At 39.3% G+C, this 18,152-nt stretch overlaps 1 protein-coding gene across 5 annotated transcripts in view; it reads left to right on the top strand.

Moving 5' to 3' along the window:
• Positions 1 to 18,152, top strand: part of fggy (FGGY carbohydrate kinase domain containing) — a 311,433-nt gene that overhangs the window by 221,202 nt on the left and 72,079 nt on the right. The window lies entirely within an intron of this gene.

Raw genomic sequence — 18,152 nt, 5'->3', positions numbered from 1 at the left:
AAAGTTGATATAACAGGCTGAATTGCGTGCATCTGTGCACTGCCAGCACACTATACCATCGATTGCTGTATATTGTTGCTCAGGGTCCTGGACTATATATATTTTTTGAGGGGATATGCTTCTTTGCTCAATATTTTGAATGTTTGCTTACTATTTTGAATGTTTTGCACCTTGGCCCCAGAGGAACGCTGTCTGGTTCAGCTGTGTGAATGGTTTGAATGATAATTAAACTTGATTTGATTTTATTAGAATGTAGAATTTAGAACAAAAAATCTCATTTTAAAACAAAATGTTTAAAAATAATGATTTGACATTAAGTTAAAACCAGAGGTTTTGATAATGCTGAAAATTCTCCAGTTATCCAAACAAAACTTAGAACAAAGGTCCTGATTTTGAGACATGGAAATCCCCACAAAGCAAACCTGGAATTCAAAGTGCAAAGGTCAGGAGCCAAAAACTCTCCTGTCTGATCCTGTTTTAAAAGATTAGCAAAGAGCAAATCTGGAGATTCAATTTCTCTCTACATCAGCTGACTACTCTTTGATGCTGTTACAGTGTTATCTATTTAAGAAGTGCAATTCTTATCCAAACAAACAAAAATTCCTAATAGTAATTGAGATTCATTTCTGCTGATATATCTGGGGAAGCAAGGTAGTTATCCTGGGAATATATACAGTAAAGAACATTTTTTGAATGCTAATGATACCCTTTAGCTGTGTTGGGGGATGTTTTTTCACTTAAGAGTTATTTTCATTTCTTTCAAAGTTAACTTTTAAAGTTCCTTGCAGCTAATTTTTAACTGAACTAAAATTAAAATATTGAAGAAGGAATGAAAATTGAATCTTAAAATGAGTAAAAGGCTTGAGAATTAAATATAATTAGGTAAATATTTTAAAACAATAAATTTTAAGCAAAATGCAAGAATTTTTTTTCCCAGGGGAGCATTAATCATTAGGCTGTGGACTATAATTGAGAATGATCTCCAACAGCATATGTTTTTAATCAAGATTACATATATAATTAAAGGAATAATTTTGTTTTAAGGTAGTTAATTGAAGATCAAATTAATATTGGTCTACATTTTGAATTTCTATATAAATCTGACAGTTTTCATTTGTTTTTAAAAGCGCTAGATACAGAAATTCAGAGTATTATGCATATTTTTGGGGCTCTAAAGTTAGTTTTTAAATGGTGCCTCATACAAATGTGCACACCTAGGGGGCTATTTACAGCTGGAGATATACTGGTGAAGAACTTGGTACACACACGCAATTGACTGTACAGGCAGACCCCTCAGCAGGAAAACACCTGCACATGGCTACATGAAGGAATTATTAACTTCCTTTTCGATAGTGGAAATTTCCTTACAATACATGAACTGGATTGTGCTGATTGCTTGCTGATGGTTCCATGGAGAACCATTTGCTAGTTACAATGTTCAGGTTAACATGTTCCTGATTTCGATTTGTATTGCGTTGGTCAAGACCACGGTGAAAATCAAATATCAGTGCACTCGACTTCCCTTTACATCATAAGACTCAGCAGTGAGTCCAAAGATGGAGCAGCAAATACTGTGTTCAGAGGCCTAATACGCTGCTTCAGGCTGTACATTTGAATAGGGTCACTGACATGAAGTGGAAAAAGTAATTGCAGCTACATGATTTTTTTTGTCATTTATTTTACTCAATGTTAATTTATTTTACTTAATTTCAAAACTTAAACTTTTTTAAGAGCTTTTAAAATTATTTATATCTTATCCAGCCATTATGAATTTTTTTGTTATCATGTGCATTTAGAAGTACTTTAAAAGATCTGTGGTGGCAGTGAAACATTAAAAGTCAATCAAGCTGGCCCGGCTTGGAATCTTGGGGTCTATCCCCTGAAACCTAGCTGTTCCTTGCAGGCTGCTCCACTACAGAGAATGGCCGTGGCAGTGACCTCCAGCTGAAATAGACTTTGGGGACATGAAAATTAAGTACTGATAGGTGAAGCCACAGGGATAGAATGTTCAGGTTGACATTTACATGCAATTGTCTAGATCAATCACAAATTGGTGACGCATTGATTGAAGATATCATCAGTGGACCTACTCCATTCACTAGCTCTCAAACTTCTCCAATGATCTGAAAGTGACTCCTTTTTTCATAAACTTGTCATTTTGACACAAAACATGCATGAAACCACATATTAATCTCCTCTACATGCTGAGTTCTACCATTATTGAAACACCACTTTGTTGTATTAGCAATATTCAAAAGCCACCTGGACAGCTGCATGGATAGAAAAGATTTAGAGCACAATTGGGAAAATGTGGGGAAATGGAACTAGATTAAATAGGAATCTTGATCAGCATGAACCATTCAGGCTGAAGGATCTGTTTCTGTGCTATATGACTCCATGACTCTGCCTCAGGCAGTCTGGTTCTGAAACAGTCATCATTGTCTCATTAAACATTAAATCGGTTTAAATATTGTCCTCCTCATTTCCAAATCCCTTTATAGCTTCACCCCACTTTTCTCCCAGAAACATACTTGTGCCCCTCAACGTTTCATCTCGTGATCATCTCCAAGTTCAGTCAGAGCAAATTTGGCAGCTGCGCTTTAAACTGCCAAAGCCATAAACCTTTGAATTCCCCTGAAAAGTACTCTGCTTCACAAACACTCTTTCTTCCTTTAAGACACTCCCTAAATTGTACCTCTTTGATTCATTCCATCCAGTATCTCATTTGGTTCAGTGTCATTTTCTTTTGAGAACACTTACATGAAACATATTAGGATATTTTACTAGGATAAAGTTGATAGTAAATATGTTGATTTTGGAATAGTTTTTAGATTGTTACTGCCTGATTTATCATTCTACAAGTGTTTGGTACTTGCTAGAATTCTTTGAAGTTGCTCTAGTCTTTAGGCAGTGTGGAAGGTGCTGAAGGTCTTTGACCTGCACAAACCAGATGGACCAAGACTTGGGTACACAAGTAGCATGTCTCCTTAGCTAAGAATGAGATGATGTAACACAGAGCTGAGCAAACTACAAACCCCATTTCCAGAAAAGTTGGGATATTTTCCAAAATGCAATAAAGACAAAAATCTGTGATAGGTTAATTCACGTGAACCTTTATATAACTGACAAAAGTACAAAGAAAAGATCTGCAATAGTTTTACTGACCAACTTAATTGTATTTTGTAAATATACACAAATTTAGAATTTGATGGCTGCAATACACTCAGCAAAAGTTGGGACAGAGTTAAAATAAGATTGAAAAGTGCACAGAATATTCAAGTAACACTGGTTTGGAAGACTGCACATTAAGCAGGCTAATTGGTAGCAGGTGAGGTATCATGACTGGGTACAAAAGTAGCGTCCATCAAAGGCTCAGTCTTTGCAAGCAAGGATGGGTCGTGGCTCACCCCTTTGTGACAAAATTCATGAGAGAATTGTTAGTCAGTTCAAAAGGAACATTTCCCAACGCAAGATTGCAGAGAATTTAGGTCTTTCAACATCTACATTACATAATATTGTGAAAAGATTCAGAGAATTCAGAGACATCTCAGTGCGTAAAGGGCAAGGTCGGAAACCACTGTTGAATGCGCGTGATCTTCGAGCCTCAGGCGGCACTGCCCAAGAACCCGTCATGCTACTGTGACAATTATAACCACCTGGGCTCGGGAGTACTTCGGAAAACCATTGTCACTTAACACAGTCCGTCGCTGCATCCAGAAATGCAACTTAAAACTGTATTATGCAAGGAGAAAGCCATACATCAACTCTATGCAGAAACGCCGGTGAGTTTTCTGGGCCCGAGCTTATCTCAGATGGACCGAAAGACTGTGGAACCGTGTGCTGTGGTCAGATGAATCCACATTTCAGCTAGTTTTTGGAAAAAACGGGCGTCGAGTTCTCCGTGCCAAAGATGAAAACGACCATCCTGATTGTTATCAGCGAAAGGTGCAAAAGCCAGCATCTGTGATGGTATGGGAGTGCATCAGTGCCCACGGCATGGGTGAGTTGCATGTATGTGAAAGTACCATTGACTCTGAGGCGTATATTAGGATTTTAGAGAGACATATGTAGCCATCAAGGCGACGTCTCTTCCCGGGACGTCCATGCTTATTTCAGCAGGACAATGCCAGACCACATTCTGCACTGGCTACAACAGCGTGGTTTTGTAGACACAGAGTGCGTGTGCTTGATTGGCCTGCTGCCAGTCCAGATCTACCTCCTATTGAAAATGTATGGCGCATCATGAAGAGGAGAATCAGACAACGGAGACCACGGACTGTTGAGCAGCTGAAGTCTTATATCAAGCAAGAATGGACAAAATTTCCAATTGCAAATCTACTACAATTAGTATCCTCAGTTCCAAAATGATTAAAAAGTGTTATTAAAAGGAAAGGTGATGTAACACAATGGTAAACATGCCTCTGTCCCAACTTTTGTTGAGTGTATTGCAGCCATCAAATTCTAAATTAGTGTATATTTACAAAATACAATTAAGTTGGTCAGTAAAACTATTGAAAATCTTTTCTTTGTACTTTTGTCAGTTAAATAAAGGTTCACGTGAATTAACATATCACAGATTTTTGTTTTTATTGCATTTTGGAAAACATCCCAACTTTTCTGGAAATGGGGTTTGTACAACTAGGAGAAAAATGGTACTCATCAGTGGGAGATAACCACACACAGCATTGGTAAAGGAATTTAGAGAAAATCCTTTTTTTATGTACAAATAGAGAAAAAAAGCAAATTTGGCAATGTTTTTCTGTATTTACTTGTGTTTCTTCATGAAGTCTCTTCCATCATGCATTTGGAACATTACATCCTGACATTTTACACCCTAATGTCAGTCATTTCACCATTTCATGTTGCACACATAATCATGTCATCAACATGCACAATTCGTGTTATTTAATTAATAGCAGGTTGGTCCAAAAAATCACGATATGCAACCTCTATTATTATTAAGACAGAGTTAAACAAAGAACTTGTCCCCAAAGGCTGTTAAAGTGCACGTGTGGGTTTGTTCTTGTTCTTCTAGCAAGTAAAATTGTAAGTGTACAACTAAGCAGAGCAAGGTGGGGCACGGCACCCACTGACTGCATCAATGAGTGTGCACCTTTCAGTACATACCAAGTACTCCCGAACCAGAAACCCTGGATGAACCTGCAGATTCATAGTCTGCTGTAGTGTAGCTCTGTGGAATTCAAGACTGATGAATCAGAACTCTATAAGAAGTCCAGGTACAATCTGTGGAAGGCTATCATGAGAAAGAAAAGGCAATTTCATGTGAAAGTAAAGACACAATCAGATGCAAAACAGCTGTAGCAGTTTGCATGCCGTTGCTTCCTATGAGGCAAAATCAAACAGCATAATTGGGAGTGATGCTTTCCTCTATGATGAACTCAACGCCTTTATGCATGCTTTGAAAGTTAGAATAAAACTACATCTGTGCAAATGCCCACAGTATTTGTCCCAGAGACCAACATCTGAACATCCTTCAAGAGCGTGAACCCTTGAGACATCAGGCCCTGATCGTGTATCTGGCAGGGTACTAAAAATAAATCTGTGCCATCTAACTGACTGGAGTGTTCAAGGACATCTTTAACCTCTTCCTACTGTAGCTGGAGGTTCCCATCTACATTGAAAGGGCAGGAAGAAGACCAATGTGAGCTGCCTCAATGATTATTGACTGGTAGCACTCACATCTATTGAGATGAAGTGCTTTCAGAGGTTGGTCATTGCTGGAATTAATCCCACTATAATCTTCCTACCACCACAACAGGTTTGCAGTGAATGCAATCTCATTGTCTCTGCTCAGCAAACATCAGGATGCTGTTTATCAATTACAGCTGGTGTCCTACACTATCATCCCCCAGTACTATTTAAATATCTAGGCCTCTGTACCTCCGTCTGCAACTAGATCTTTGATTTCCTTTTCGGGAGACTACAGTCAGTGTGAATCAGTAATAACATCTCCTTGTTAACAATCAACACATGTGCACCTCAAGGATGTATGTTTAGCACACTACTCTATTCTCTCTTTGCTCATGACTGTGGCTAAGCACAGTTGAAATGCCATCTATAATTCGCAGTTGATACCACTGTTGTTGACAGAATCTCCGAAGGTGACGATCAGACATACAGAAGTGAATTAAATCAGCTGGTTGAGTGGTGTCATAGTAATAATCTTGAACCCAACATCAGCAAGAGAAAGGAATTAATTATGGACTTCAGAAAGGGGAAGTCAGGAGAACACACCTGAATTTTCTTTGAGGGGTCAACGATGGAAATTGTGAGTAGCTTTAAGTTCTTAGGCATCGACGTTTTGGTGGATCTATCCTTGGCCCAATATATTTTTGCAATCATGCAGAAGGCACATCCAGCCACTTCATTAGGAGTTTGAGAGATTTGGTATGTCATCAAAGACTATTGCAAAGTTCTACAGCTATATGGTGGAGAGCATTCTAACTGGTTGTAACACCATCTGTTATAGAGTTTCCAATGCACAGGATTCAAAAGTTGCAGAAGATTTCAGATTCAGCCAGCTCCATCATGAGCACAACCATCCCACTATTGAGGATATGTACAAGAAACAGTGCCTCAGCAAGGAAGCATCTATTAAGGACCCTCACCTTCTGGGACATGACCTCTTCTTGTTATCACCATCAGGGAGGAGGTATAGGACAGTGAAGAACCACATGCAGTATTTTCAAAATAGCTTCTTCCCCTCTGCTATCAGATTTCTCAACTGACCGCTAACCCATGAACTCGATCTCATCATTTCTGTTTTGCACTATTTTCTATTTGTGTAACATATAGTGATTTTTATGTCTTGCATTGTACTGCTGCCACAAAACAAAAATCATGAAGTATGTCATTGATAATAAACCTGATTCTGATTCTGTTTTATATTAGAATGGAAACAGTTCTGAGGAAGATGTTGATCAGCATTGCTATTTTCAGTATTAAGTTCAAATTCAAGTACAAGTTCAGTTTATTGTTATTCAACCATACATATGTGTACCACCAGATGAAACAATAATCCTCTGGACTAAGGTATACAACACAGTGCTATAACTCACACACCTAACCTAAAGTACTATTACCACTAGTAAATTAACAAATAATAAGGTGCATTTATGACACAAGTTAACAAGTATCAGCTCAGCTTTGATGACTGAGAATTTTTCTCCATCATCGTTACTATTAAGTAGCAGGAATAAGAAACCAAGACAACTACCTTCCTGTTGAAGTGCAGTGAAATGATTGCATTTTTAAAACGGTGCAGTAAGACATTCGAATTTCTTTAAAAGTATTGCAGCACAAATTTTTCTTTGCAAGAGGAGAAAGACATTCAAGTTTAAAAAATGGCAGAAAATGGACAAATTCACTGATTCATAAACAGTGAGTATTAGTTGATAATAATCTTAAATTATTAGAAAGAGCTGAAATGGCTGGCTACATTGGAAAGATTGATGTGTTCAATTGCACAAAAGATAACTGGCTGATGTACACTGAGTGAATCAAGCAGTATTTAGAAGCAAATAAAATACCCAATGAGAAATGAGTGCCAGTTTTGCTGAATGTAATAGGTGGAAAAACATACAGTTTGCTTAGAAGTTTCACCACTTTAACCAAACCAACCAAAATGAGCTTTGCTGATATCATTAAAGTATTAAGGAACATTAAGAACCAAAACCATTGTTGATTGCAGCATGCTTTAGGCAGAGATGCCATCGAGTTGCAGTCAGGAATGAAAGTGAACATGAACAAAATTGCAGGATCTAGACAGAGGCTTCCCTGGTCGAAAAAATGGTGCAAAGGGCTCACATACAGCAGACCAATGCAGGTTTAAAGACGAAACTTACAGAAAGTTCAACAATATAGAACACAAAATAAAGAGCATGTTAGGCAGACAAAAATAAATGAACTACACAGGAAAAGGAAAAAGCTAAAAAAAAATCAGTTGCAGTTTTAAGAAGGGCAGTAATTTGCATTAAAATGTTCATTACAATGGAATTGGACAGAGGCTCAGCTGTTTCAGTTATTCCACAACATGAGTTTGAATGGCATTTCAAAGATATAGAAGAATGAAGCCTGCAGATATACAACTAAGAATTTATATTGGAGAAAAGATAACTCCTCATAATAGTGAAATACAACGATGAACGAGCCACATTGGATTTGTCTGTGGTAAAAACAGGAGGGCCAGCCAGCATTGTGGGACTGTGATTGGCTGAGATAACTACACCTTGATTGGACATCCATCTACCAGTTTCACGCCACACCCTCTGCAGTAGAGGTAACTGAAAGCAAACTAAGAAAGGTACTGGATAATGCCACAACAGTGTTCAAGGATGGCATTGGAAAACTCAACTGTATCAAGGGTAAAATAATATTAAATAAAAATGCCATACCCAAGGTTTACAAAGCCCATCTGGTTTCTTATACCATCAACAATAAAGTAGCCAGTGAGTGATATTACATGAAGGAACATTTTCCAAGGTTGAGTGAAGCCCATGGGCAATGCCAGCAGTTCTAGCAGCAAAAAAGAATGTCTGTCAGGATCTGTGGTGATTTTTAGCTGACCATCAACTCAGCACTGAAGGTAGATCAGTATCCTCGGCCCAGGTTAGTGGATATCCTTGCAAACTTTTCTGGAGGGAACACTTCAGTAAAGTGACTTGGCTGAGGCCTACCTACAGATGGAGATGGAAAAAAAGTCCAAAGTGTTTCTCACCATAACTCACAAAGGGCTTTATCGCTATAATAACCTTATTTTTGGAGTAGCATCTACAGCTGCACTCTGGCAGAAAGCTGTGGACCAGGGCCCAGGCACTCAGTTTTACCTGGATGAGATCATTGTTACTGGTGAGGATGACAAGGAACATCTCCAAAATCTCAAGACTGTGCAGTATTAAAAAGGTTAGAAGATTACGGGCTCAGAGTACTATGTAACAAGTGTGAATTTTTAAAACCAAGCTGACCAAGTGAGCTGAGAAAATGCAAGCAGTGATGAATGACTCAAGCCCAAGGAACATATCACAGTTACAGTCCTTTTCAGGATTTGTCAAGTACTGTAACAAGTTCCTGCCAAACCTGGCTACTGTGCTCCAGTCCTTGAACTTACTACTACAGATTGGGAAGAAATGGCAATTGACAAAGCAGTGTGAGGTGGTTTTCCAAAAAAAAAGAAAAGGAAATAGTGACATCAGACACAGTACTCACACATTATGATCCACATTGTCAAGTGGACATGTCTGTGATGTTTTGCTTTATGGTACAGATGCAGTAATATCACATGTTATGAATGATGGAAGTGAATGCTCCATAGCCTTTGCATTATGTTCCTTTACTGCTGTAGAGAAAAATTCTGCACAGATTGACAGAGAGGCCTCGAGTCTGGCTTGGGGTGTGAAGTATTTCAACTAGTATTTGTATGGGAGAGAGTTTAACCTCAGTGCTGATCATCAACTACTGGTGTCCACTTTCAGTCCGCAGAAGGGTGTTCCACTAACAGCAGCAGCATGAATGCAGAGATGGACTCTGTTTCTTGGAGGACACAATCACAATATTGAACTCAAGAGGACAGCCAATCATGGTAATGCTGCTGGATTATCCTGTTTACCCTCAGAAAAGGAAGTAACTGAAAAAATTACAAAGGAGGACACTGACCTTGTTGTATTATCACTAATGCAAATGTAAAGTCTCCCTATTACGGCACAGATGATCCAAAGAGAAGCCAGAAAAGACTCCACACTGTCTCAGGTCTACATGGCCACCTGAAATGGTTGGAATATGCAGTTCCCCCATTTTTACCAGCACTGGGATGATTTGCCCTTGACAGAGGTTACCTTATGTGGGGTTTGAGAACTGTTGTACCATCCAGCCTGAGAGTAAAGTGATGGAGGAGCTACTTGCCTGTCATCTAGGCCTGGTCAAAATGAAAGCATCGGCTTGAAGCTTTGTCTGATGGCCAGGGAGAGATTAGCAGATTGAGCAGCTTGCCGTGCACTGTTCAGGATGACAATACATCCAGAAGATGGCAAGAGCAGCACCTTTCCATCCCTGGAAATGGCCTGCAATAACAGAGGATCCATATGGATTTTGCCGGATCATTCACCGGCACAAATTTCTCGGTAGTAGTGGATGCAGCTACAAAATGACCAGAATTGTTCCCAATAGCCTCCACTACAGCCTTGCGCAATAATGATATGTTGAGAAGCCTCTTCTCAGGGAATGGAGTTCCAGAACACGTAGTGACAATGGACCACAGTATGTTGCAAAACAGTTTCAGTCATTCCTGAAATGAATGGAATAAGACATATTAGATCTGCCCCGTACCACCCAGTTACAAACGGCTTGGCAGAAAGGTTTATCTAGAGTCTGAGGAACACAATGTGATCAATGTCAATGGAGCACACTACACTAACACTGAATCAGAAGCTCACCAATTTCCTCCTTGCACAGCAGAATGCAGCACACTCCACACCCAGAAACTCACCTGTTATACTGTTCCTGGGTTGCTTCTTGTGCTTACACTTGAATCTCCTCAAACCCAGTCTAAGGAGTATGCAGATCGAACAGCTGATTGAGTGCTCATCAAACAAGGAGGTTTGATGTTTCACTCCTGGGCAAGCAGACCTGGCGAGGGACTACAGAGGTGATCAAAAGTGGGTACTTGCAAAGATTAAGGACAGAACTGGACCATTCTCCTGCACAGTGGATGTCATCTAGAGACGACGCATCAATCAATGGAGGAGAGCAGTCAATTGTTAGAGAAGAAAGGTGTCCAGAGTGGTCAGAACTACGTTCTGCAGTCCCAGAGTCAACTCCTACAACCACCACGGAGGAGGCCCCAGAACCTAAACTGTTTCATAGCCAGCAGTCTCACCTCCCTTGTGTGGAAAGACCCTATCCCATAAGAGTAAGAAATCCTCCACAGTGATTAAATCTTTACACCTGATTGGGAAAATATAAAGCTTTCTATACTGTGGATATGTATTTAGTTGTTGTATATTATAGTAGATATACTGTACATATGTTACATATTTGAGTTGAGTTGCATTTTATATTGAACTGGAGTTTATAGATAAGCAGGGAGGATTCTTGTGTATTTAATATTTAATATTTGATAAGGTATTCTTTGTTGTTTACATGATGCATTGCAGTTTATATGTGAAAGTACATGAGTGGCGTACATCATCATGTCACCACGTTGTAAGTGCATGCCTCAATAAGCAAATCGAAACTAAGACACACATCTCCCACCTCCATGATTTTCTTTTAATTGGTTTTACATTTTGGAGTTGCAAATCATAACATCAACACCTCTAACAATTCAGTACTATAGTTTCCTCTGGTACTATAGTAAATTGAGTTTTAACATAAATTTACTGATTCAGAGCATACCATCAATGAGCTAAACTAACTTCACATTTTTAGCTATGTTGGAACAACAAATTATTTGTTAATATAAAGAGAAAAAAAATGATTCAATGCTATATATGACTGAGTCATTCTATGTTTTTGGCAGTTAGCTACACAGTACTTCAAATTTTATAAAGTACATCAAGCTCTCTTGACTAGATGTGTGTTGTCCACTAAGCCAATTAAGGTTCCCAAAATATAATTAAACATTGACTACAATAAAAAGATGTAGCATCTGAAATGCACTTCTACTGATTGATGCACTTAGCTAATGGCTCAGATAGCTGCCTTTCCTCACTGCACTAAATTCCGGAAAGGAAAAAGGGGATCTAATGTCCTTCTTGTTAACTTCTCATCATGTATAGAGGCTTTGCAATCTGGAGCTGGATCTGCACCTGTAGCTGCTGCAGGCCTTTATGTATCTTGAATGACTTATGATGTGTATAATAAGATCCCAGCTTTCTTCGCTGCTTTCCAGCACAAATACAGTTCAGGTGTGTGGTGTTCTAGGGAAAGCTTAGGAACAGGAAAATCAAAGGCAACACAAGTGAATCTGCAGATGCTGGAAATAAACGAAAACTCAAAATGCTGGCAGAACTCAGCAGGCCAGACAGCATCTATGGGAGGAGGTAGTGACGACGTTTCGGGCCGAAACCCTTCAACTGTCAGATAAAAATACAGAAGGACTCCGTTCAGCCCATCCTGCCAGCAGCAGCTCTTTGAAAGTGTTATCCCCAAAGATTGTATAAGACATCACATTATAGGGGCTCTTAGTTATTGTCACTGTCTTCCAGTTCATACTGTTTAACCTCAAATACCATGTTTTGTCCTCAAATGCATCCTGCTGTTTTGATGCATTATAATTTAGCTAATTAATCACAAACAAAAGCACAGTCAGTCCTTATAGACCCATTTTATTTGCTAAATAAAATATTTCCCCTACAGTACTATTGTGCAGCGTGTCTCTGTTATAAGAATTCCTTTTGGTATTGCAAATTTTGGACAAGGATATAAATGATCATAATAATGTGTCCAACAGTCAGTTTACTCCATGGACATTAAGTAAAAAAGAATGAAAGGTATGCTTTCACTTATATAGCATCTTTTATGTTGTTTTTTGGGTACTCAAATCATATTATAGTGAATGAAAATTTTTGACTTGTAGTCACTGCTGCAAAGTTAGAAATTCAGCATCCAGTTGGTGCACTGTGAACTCTGTTGTTTAGCAATCTGATCCTGGTCACATAGTCTCCTTTACTGCCATAGAGTCGTAGAACACAACAGCACATTAACAGGCATTCAGCCCATCTGATCTATTCTGAACCATTAATCTGCCTAGACACAGCGACCTGTATCCAGATCTTAGCACTCCATATCCTTCCCATCCATGTCCCTATCCAAATTTTTCTTAAATGTTGAAATCAAACCCATATCTACCACTTCCACACTCTCACCACCCTCTGAGTGAAGACATTTCCCCCTCATGTTCCCCTTAAATATTAAATCTTTCACCCTTAACCCATGACCTCGAGTTCTAGTCTCACTCAACTCTGGAAAAAGCCTGCTTTAATTTACCCTTGTTATACCCCTCATACTTTTGTATCCCTCTTTCAAATCTCCCCTCATTCTTCTACACTCTCAGGAGTAAAGTCTGAACCTATTCAACCTTTCCCCATAACTCAGGTCCTCAAGTCCTGGCAACATCCTTGTAAATTTTCTGTGAACTCTTTCAATCTTACTGATATCTTTCCTGTAGGCACAGTAGGTGACCAAAACTGCAGACAGTACTCCAAAATAGGGATCACTAGCAGGTTATGCAAGTTCAACGTAACATTTAATTTATGAAGGCCAATATGCCAAAAGCTTTCTTTATGACCCTATCTACCTGTGGCATCACTTTCAATGAGTTATGGATCTATATTCCCAGATCCTTCTGTGTTGACTATTATGGAATATTTTAATTCAGTTTAAGAAAGGAGTTCCATTTTACTGTTTCTCTGAAAGACAACAATTCTGGCAATGCAGCACTCTGTCAATTCTGCCACAGATTGTAATCTTGCACATGCCTCACTGTATCCTTAACAACTTTTGCTTTCTGTGACGCCACCATTTTTTTTGTGTTGTCTAAAAAATTTCTATTCAGACCACAGACACTCAAACCCAGGTGATTATATATATATTAGAAATAGTAAAGATGTTAGCATTAATCCCTGTGGTACACCACGTTTATTTATTTTGTTCTATTTATTTAAAGATACAGCACAAAATAGGCCCTTCTGGCCCTTGGTGCTGCCGATTGGCCCATTGATTTAAGCATGGCATAATCACAGGACAATTTACAATGACCAATTAACCTACCAACCAGTATGTCTTTGGATTGTGAGTGGAAACCAGAGCACCCAGAGGAAATCCACACACACACACACAGAGGAAGGAACGTACAAACCTGCTAACAGAGGACAGAGGTATTGAACTCTGAACTCCGACACCCCAAGCTATAATAGCGCCGCACTAACCAGTATGCTATCTTTATGCTTCACTTGTACAATTCTGGTCAGAAAAACACCCATCCATCACAAACCTCTACCTCATATGCAGTCTGTCAATAATCTTCAGAACCAATACACCTTAACTTTTTGAACCAGCCTTATCATGTAGGATCTTGTCAAAAGCCTTTATGAGGTCCATACAAAACATGGCTACTGCATTGGCTTCTTCAGTTTTCTTTATTACCTGCTCAAGAATCAGAATCAGACTGGTAAGCCATGATCTTCCCTGCACAAAGTCATGCTGACTTCTCCTAATCAATCTCTGTCTTTACAAGTGAACATAAATCCTGCCCTTCAGAATCTTCTCCAACAATTCCCTTAACATTGATGTAAGGCTGACTGGTCTATAGTTTCCAGTCTTATTTCATGTTGAGTTCATTTCATGACCCCTTTGTTCCCTCCTAATTCATTTCTTGCTCTCTCCTGTATACCTCAAAGTATGCATTCGATACCAGTTTAAAATATGTGATATACCTTTCCTTTTTTTCACTGAAGAAGTTTGACTATCTTTTGTTAGCAAGGGTTTCCTGAACTTAACATCTTTCTGTCTCCCCCTTACAGGGACATGTTGACACTGCACTCTGTCTGTCTTTTAAATGTCTTCACTCATTAATCATTGTTGTCCCACTTACCGCTGCTCCCAATCTTCTTAATCTACTTATGCCAACACCAGTCTTCTACTATCGAAACCTACCTTCACCCACCTTTGGGACATAAGTTGAGCAATAACATTATTTTTATCCAGGACTAACTTGAAGCTTACCACAGTTGGCAAATGGTCCCTCCACAAGCACTTCTATTTCTTTTCTATCCTCATTCCTTAAGATAAGTTGGTTTCATAGATGATGTCATGATTATATAATAACAAGATAGAGCAACTATATTAAATGTGCAATATTCATCAGACGTGCACTGTGCAGTCACAATTCCCATTTTATCAGAATTAGTGTAATGCCACTATGTAATATGTATAATTATTATTATCATGCAAAATATACTTTTTGTCCAGGGTATGACAGAGAGACTGGAAACTGTAGAATGCATGAAATGCACTGTCAGCCCTACAGGGAGGCTTAAACTTGTCTTTGCATGTGGCTTTTATCAGATTGTTTGAAGAAAGATCTCTCACAATAGCCCTATCTATCATTAATCATGTGCTGCAAATTCATTTTGGATTTAAGCTGTTTAAGCAGTAAACCATATAAGTACTCTGCCCTGGGTCAATAACAAAATTATTCAAGCATTGGCATAAAAGGAATATCTTAGCTGCAATTTACAATTAAGGCACATTCTTTCTTTATTTTGCTGGACATATGATCAACAGGTGGGAGTACGGTGGGAATGTTTGGGGTGCTCTATAATCCTAAAGAAAACAATGCAGTTGGACTGATCTGGTCTTTTCTTTGCCCCAAGAGAACTTACCTATTTTCTTTATCCTATTGCCAGAAGTGATTCTATTTATGCCGGTCAGGAAAACAGGAGCGGAAAGAGTTTTGGCTTCGATTTGTAGTTGTCAGTTTTAAGCAATATACAGCAACAGATTAACTTGTTGCTGGTGGTTATATGGAATCAATTTATCCTTTGTTCTACTTTTTCTTTTTAAATTCATCAAATTCGACGTTGCTTTGACTTCCATTACCTCTAATATTATTTAGCATATTTTAGGCATGAGGAAAAGTAAAAGCTATAAGCACCGGGCAATGTGATATACTCACTCTCTAACCAGGGTTCCCAACTTGGGGTCCATGGACCCTTCGGTTAATAGTAAGTCTCCTTGGCATAGATGCTACTGCTCTAAACCCTGCAGTGGTGGATGATGGTTTAATAAAGGCATACCCCCACACCTGGGAGCAAAGAGCAAAATTGAAGCCATAGATTTTACATAGAAACAAAGAAACATAGAAAACCTACAGCACAATACAGGCCCTTTGGTCTATAATGCTGTGCTGAACATGTACTTACATCAGAAATTACCTAGGGTTACCCATAGCCTTCTATTTTTCTAAGCTCCATGTACCTATCTAGGAGTCTCTTAAAAGACCCTATTGTATCCGCCTCCACCACCGTCACTGGCAGCCCATTCCACGCACTCACCACTGTCCCCGACATCTCCTCTGTACCTACTTCTAAGCACCCTATAACTGTGTCCTCTCATGTTAGCCATTTCAGCATTGGGAAAAAAGCCACATGATCAATGCCTCATCATCTTATACACCTCTATTAGGTCACCGCTCATCCTACGTTGCTCCAAGGAGAAAAGGCTGAGTTCACTCAACCTATTCTCGTAAGGCATGCTCCCCAATCCAAGCAACATCCTTGTAAATCTCCTCTGCACCCTTTCTATAGTTTCCACATCCTTCCTGTAGTGAGGTGACCAGAACTGAGCTCAGTACTCTAAGTGGGGTCTGACCAGGGTCCTATATAGCTGTAACATTACCTCTCAGCTCTTCAACTCAATCCCACGGTTGATGAAGGCTAAATAACCGTATGCCTTCTTAACCACACAGTCAACCTGCTCAGCTGCTTTGAGTGTCTCATTGTTACTGTCAGGAAGGAGGTACAGAAGCCTGAAGGCACATACTCAGTGATCCAGGAACAACTTCTTCCCCTCTGCCACATGATTCCTAAGTGGACAATGAACCCACATATTTTATATATACTATTTCTGATTTGCACCATTTTTAATCTATCCAATATACTTACTGCACTAGATTTATTTATTTATTTGTTCTGATTTGTGATGTATTGCATTGAACTGCTGCTGCTAAGTTCACAAATTTCACCACACATGCCAGTGATAATAAACTTGATTCTGAGTCTGATTCTACATTCCGTGTACTATGCAACGTTCCTTGGCTAAAGCCCACGTACTAGTTTGACTCTCAATGAATGCTATATGACAGAGGGGTAAAACTTGCTTCAAGCATGAAATATCCTACAAAACTGCCAGGGAAAATCGGCAGGGAAAATGTCCTGCCGAAGGGCTTCGGCCCGAAACGTCGACTGTTTGCTCTTTTCCATAGATGCTGCCTGGCCTGCTGAGTTCCTCCAGCATTTTGTGTGTGTTGCTCAGATTTCCAGCATCTGCAGGTTTTCTTGTTTGTGAAGGGAAATTTAAAAAATGTGTCCTCTTGTGAAGGTTGAGCAGTTATTTGGCAACCAGGATTTTTGAAACGCTGTTGGAAATTGGGTCCTACTGCATCAAAAATTCACATTTAGATGGCAACCTGTCTCACAGAAACATGGATGCTCCCACACAAAAATAGATGCTAGAAGAAAGAATATTAGGATTAGCAACTAAAACCTCAAAAGACAAGAATGAGATGGTGAGACAGAGCTGCTTGCAATAGATCTGCAAGAAAGGAGACTTCAGGAAGAACAATAGGACTGGAGAATATTGCAGAAAAACAGGAGCAAAGAAGCTGAGAAATTTTCACTTAAAGCACAGAGGGACTGGAAGCCAATGTTTTTATAGGGTTAACAGGTCAGGCTGAGGCAAGTAAATTTACTGACATAGAAGATGGTGTTGCTTGTGAGAAAGAAGATATGAAGTTGAAGTTCAAACTCAAATTGGATATCAAAATTGTGCATTGTTTGAACCTGAAAGCTTGGTGTAAGCTGGAGATGGAATTAGTGAATGAAGTACAAATGATTCTGGATTTCAAAGTTGATAGAAGTTAAATCCAAAAGTCTCAAAAAAAGATAGCAAAGAGTGATTAACAACCCACCACCCCTTCCTCCATTGATTAAAATGTAGGCAACAGGGCAGATCAATAACTTGAACATCCAGCCAACACTAAACACACTGCTTGTTAGCTGTTTATATTGTATCAGCAAGCTACCAATATCTTCCAGTTAAAAAAGTTGAACAATTATTAAAGCTTGCTTTCATCTCTTAAACCATTGTACTTGGAGCAGGAGCCTGCAGTTGTGACCTGAGTAAATATGAAGGGTGGCACAACTGGGATAAGGTGGGGATCCAGTTTTTTTCAGATGCCCCACTAGAGGCCAGGGTGGAAGAGGTGAAAAGCAGGAGAGCTTTCATCCTTTCCCATGAGATCAAGAGCTCCTCCTGGGACAGGCTCAAAATGCAGTGGTAACAGATAGCATCTGAGTCACACCAGGATACAAGACTAGAAGACAATGTAATTCTGCAAGGTGCAACAACCTTTTGCA

The sequence above is a fragment of the Hemitrygon akajei genome, chromosome 12, assembly GCF_048418815.1.
Source record: "Hemitrygon akajei chromosome 12, sHemAka1.3, whole genome shotgun sequence".
Taxonomy (NCBI): Eukaryota; Metazoa; Chordata; class Chondrichthyes; order Myliobatiformes; family Dasyatidae; genus Hemitrygon; species Hemitrygon akajei.
This window is presented reverse-complemented; position numbering and strand designations above follow the sequence as displayed.